Below are 5000 nucleotides of genomic sequence, written 5' to 3' on the forward strand. Positions count from 1 at the left end.
ATTGGCGGGCACAAGTCCCCCAACACTAGCCCGGGATTCAGCCACTAGTGGCGGGCACGATTCCCCAAACACCGGCCCGGCGCTGAGTTTATGGCCTCCGAAAGGCCCATACATTCAGACGGGTCCATGTATTTTCAGTTTTCCGTAGCAGGTGTGATTGTTTGTTTAATTAGGTAGTTTGTGTTGGTGACGGTGTTCCTAACTGTGGTGGCTTGTTTGTAGAATGTGGGGCCCTGCGTTTGTGTTATGTTGATTTCTGGTAATTTACTTTTTACTAAGTAGTCTTTCAGGTTTTTGTTTCTTTTAAAGGCTGAGATGATTTTGTAATCTTGGATTATGCTTGTGTTCTGTAGTGTCTGATTTATATTTTGTCCATTCATTCAGACGGGTCCATGTATTTTCAGCGACAGCCGCAGTACCGCCAAAATCCATGCAGCGGCGCTGGATTTATGGCCTCCGAAAGGCCCATTCATTCAGACGGGTCCATGTATTTTCAGCGACAGCCGCAGTACCGCCAAAATCCATGCAGAGGCGCTGAGTTTATGGCCTCCGAAAGGCCCATTCATTCAGACGGGTCCATGTATTTTCAGCGACAGCAGCAGTACCGCCAAAATCCATGCAGCGGCGCTGTATTTATGGCCTCCGAAAGGCCCATTCATTACCAACGGGGCTGCAGTAGCATCCCGCGGCCACGCAGGGGCAGATATTGTGAGGGAATTACATGGTAGTGGACGGAGCGCCCATGCATTTCCAATGGGAGTGCAGTACCTCAAAAATCCGCTCCAAGCCACCGAACTTGAGGGCCCGACGTTCCCTCAACACTAGCCCAGTGCAATCGACATTTCGTTCTGTGTACATTGTTACACAGAATGACAATACAAGGGAATTATTATTATTATTATTATTATTATGTATTCAGCCACTAGTGGCGGGCACAATACCCCAAACACTGGCCCGGCGCTGGCTGAGTTTATGGCCTCCGAAAGGCCCATACATTCAGACGGGTCCATGTATTTTCAGTTTTCCGTAGCAGGTGTGATTGTTTGTTTAATTAGGTAGTTTGTGTTGGTGACGGTGTTCCTAACTGTGGTGGCTTGTTTGTAGAATGTGGGGCCCTGCGTTTGTGTTATGTTGATTTCTGGTAATTTACTTTTTACTAAGTAGTCTTTCAGGTTTTTGTTTCTTTTAAAGGCTGAGATGATTTTGTAATCTTGGATTATGCTTGTGTTCTGTAGTGTCTGATTTATATTTTGTCCATTCATTCAGACGGGTCCATGTATTTTCAGCGACAGCCGCAGTACCGCCAAAATCCATGCAGCGGCGCTGAGTTTATGGCCTCCGAAAGGCCCATTCATTCAGACGGGTCCATGTATTTTCAGCGACAGCCGCAGTACCGCCAAAATCCATGCAGCGGCGCTGGGTTTATGGAATCCGAAAGGCCCATTCATTCAGACGGGTCCATGTATTTTCAACGACAGCCGCAGTACCGCCAAAATCCATGCAGCGGCGCTGTATTTATGGCCTCCGAAAGGCCCATTCATTCCCAACGGGGCAGCAGTAGCATCGCGCGGCCACGCGGGGGCAGATATTGTGAGGGAATTACATTGTAGTGGACGGAGCGCCCATGTATTCCTATGGGCAATGCATTTCCAATGGGAGTGCAGTACCTCAAAAATCCGCTAGAGGGCCCCGAACTTGAGGGCCCGGCGTTCCCTCAAGTGCCGATTTTATACCCCCTTCTCCAGCCGACAGCCAGAATTATATTAGGGACTCGCAATTTTGAGAGGTGAGCACCAGGGCTAATCAGCGGCCACCCGTGACCATTGAGTCCGACAGAGCAGAGGCTAGGGGCGGCCTCGCATCTCGCAATTACCGAGGGAAGATGCCGGTTCTCGAAAAATTTCTAAGTTTTTCAAATTTTAAAGTATTGAAGTATTTAGGGCGCTTCCCGCGGCCCTGGCTTTTGCATGTACCCCTCTAAGCTCCGGTTCTCGAAAAATGTCTAAGTTTTTCAAACTTTAAAGTATTGAAGCCGGACTTCCGCGGAGGCTGACAGGGGGCCTCCATCGAAGCACCCTTCACCCCCGGGTGAGCCGGCGTCGGCCCACGGGCCTGCCGGTTCCCCAACTGAGCGATTGGCACACGAGACCCGCCTCGGAGGGCCCACGTCGGCCGGCGCAAGCCGGTGTTCGGGCGTGCGGCTCCTCCGGCTTTGCGGGTCAAGCTCCAGCGCCGAGGATACTAGGCAAACGTTGGGCCCCCCCGAGCCGAGTGGATACCCGCCTCAGAAAGAGCTGGGGCGGTACGTACGGACGGCCTCACTAAGAGGGAACGGAAGCTACTAAAGCACACGTATAACTGTCCGATGTGCGAACGAAAGTGAGGCCGGACGAATCCGATACGAGTTACGAGTGAGGCGGGATCCACGGCTGGCACTCGCGGGGCCCTCTTGCGAAACCATGCCTCGGCGTGAACCTTTTGGCGGCAGAACCAAGACGAACCGAGGTCGAGCTTCCGTCTCGAGCCACACCCAGACGTCCGACCGTCGCGGAGCCCGACGCCACGCGTGCTAGGGCTCCGCGCGAAACATCGTTTCACGACACCCGCTCGTCAGCCCGTCCGAACGTATACGAGTGTCGCGCGGCCCCCCGGGCCCGGCTGTAGCCACAGCCTCGTCCCGGACCAGGGCCGCACCGCCACCAGCAGCGCCCCCCCGGCGGCAGACGCACTCTGGTTGATCCTGCCAGTAGCATATGCTTGTTTTCAAGATTAAGCCATGCATGTCTAAGTACGAATGGCCAGTACAGTGAAACTGCGAACGGCTCATTAAATCAGTTATGGTTCCTTTGATCGCTCCACCGTTACTTGGATAACTGTGGCAAATCCAGAGCTAATACATGCAAACGAGCGCCGACTCGCGGGCGGGGCTCCGGCCTCGCCCCGGGGACGCGTGCATTTATCAGACACAAAAACCCACGCGGTGTCCGGCGGGCGGGGGCTCAGCCGTCGCGCGCGTCCCCCGCGTCCGGCCTCCGCCTCTCCGGGCGGGGGCGTAAGCGGCGCGGGCGGCTCCGCGCGCGCCGGTCCTCGTTCCGCCGGCCCGGCCCCCCCTTTGTGTTGACTCAGGATAACCTCGTGCCGATCGCTCGCCCACCCGAGGCGGCGACGACTCATTCGAATGTCTGCCCTATCAACTTTCGATGGTAGACTCTGCGCCTACCATGGTGACCACGGGTAACGGGGAATCAGGGTTCGATTCCGGAGAGGGAGCATGAGAAACGGCTACCACATCCAAGGAAGGCAGCAGGCGCGCAAATTACCCACTCCCGACACGGGGAGGTAGTGACGAAAAATAACAATACGGGACTCGTTCGAGTCTCCGTAATTGGAATGAGCCGAACACAAACCCATCGGCCAGCATCCATTGGAGGGCAAGTCTGGTGCCAGCAGCCGCGGTAATTCCAGCTCCAATAGCGTATTTTAAAGTTGCTGCAGTTAAAAAGCTCCTAGTTGGACCCCGGGACGCGAGCTGACGGTCCGCCGCGAGGCGTGCATCCGTCTGTCCCAGCCCCTGCCTCTCGGCAAAAGCCCCCGTGATGCCCTTCGCTGGGTGTCACTCGCGGGGCCCGAAGCGTTTACTTTGAGGAAATTAGAGTGTTCAAAGCAGGCCACACGGCCGCCCCTGCATATCGCAGCTGGGAATAATGGAATAGGACTCCGGTTCTATTTTGTGGGTTGTCATGAACTGGGGCCATGATTAAGAGGGACGGCCGGGGGCATTCGTACTGCGCCGCTAGAGGTGAAATTCTTGGACCGGCGCAAGACGGACGAGAGCGAAAGCATTTGCCAAGAATGTTTTCATTAATCAAGAACGAAAGTCGGAGGTTCGAAGACGATCAGATACCGTCCTAGTTCCGACCATAAACGATGCCGACTCGCGATCCGGCGGCGTTATTCCCATGACCCGCCGAGCAGCACCCGGGAAACCGACCAAGTGTCTGGGTTCCGGGGGGAGTATTGTTGCAAAGCTGAAACTTAAAGGAATTGACGGAAGGGCACCACCAGGAGTGGAGCATGCGGCTTAATTTGACTCAACACGGGAAACCTCACCCGGCCCGGACACGGAAAGGATTGACAGATTGAAGGCTCTTTCTCGATACCGTGGGTGGTGGTGCATGGCCGTTCGTAGTTGGTGGAGCGATTTGTCTGGTTAATTCCGATAACGAACGAGACTCAAACATACTAAATAGTACCGCGGCCCCCCGCGCGGTCGGCGGCAGAAAACTTCTTAGAGGGACAAGTGGCTCTCAGCCACACGAGAATGAGCAATAACAGGTCTGTGATGCCCTTAGATGTCCGGGGCTGCACGCGCGCCACACTGAGCGTATAAGCGCGTCGTCTATCCCCGCGCCGGCAGGCGCGGGTAATCCTATGAACCCCGCTCGTGACAGGGCCTGGGGATTGCAATTATTTCCCACCAACGAGGAATTCCCAGTAAGCGCGGGTCATTAGCCTGCGTTGATTAAGTCCCTGCCCTTTGTACACACCGCCCGTCGCTACTACCGATCGGATGGCTTAGTGAGGTCCTCGGATAGTCCCCGCCGGGGCCGGCCCCGGCTCCGGCGGTGTGCCAGAAGACGGTCGAACTTGACTATCTAGAGGAAGTAAAAGTCGTAACAAGGTTTCTGTAGGTGAACCTGCAGAAGGATCATTAACGTACGAGCGGCAGCAGATCCGCCTCGGTACACCCCCGACGAGCCAGACGCCGAGGGCGGCAGGTCGTCGCAGGCGGAGGAAGAGGGTAGACCGGGACGGGACGGGACGGGGGGCGCGGCGCGGGTCACTCCCGGGCCGCGCGTCGGAGCGAGTTCGGCGGGCGCCACGCGGCGCGGCGCGACGCGAGAAAAGGCGGCGGGCGATGTCGCGCTACCTCCGTGCGAGCGGGGTAGCGCGCTCGTCCGACGACCCCAGTAGCGCGGCGCGGCGCGACGACAGGCGAC

General features: G+C 56.4%; 1 non-coding gene across 1 annotated transcript; it reads left to right on the forward strand.

The window, feature by feature from the left end:
* The first annotated feature begins 2727 nt into the window (after positions 1 to 2727).
* On the forward strand, positions 2728 to 4714 carry LOC148345290 (18S ribosomal RNA). Its single transcript, XR_015848705.1, has one exon. It is a non-coding gene; the product is annotated as an 18S ribosomal RNA (ribosomal RNA).
* The last annotated feature ends 286 nt before the right edge of the window (positions 4715 to 5000 follow it).

The sequence above is a fragment of the Urocampus carinirostris genome, unplaced genomic scaffold (genome assembly GCF_059441175.1).
Source record: "Urocampus carinirostris isolate Australia breed hairy pipefish unplaced genomic scaffold, RoL_Ucar_1.0 HiC_scaffold_55, whole genome shotgun sequence".
In the NCBI taxonomy this organism is placed as follows: domain Eukaryota; kingdom Metazoa; phylum Chordata; class Actinopteri; order Syngnathiformes; family Syngnathidae; genus Urocampus; species Urocampus carinirostris.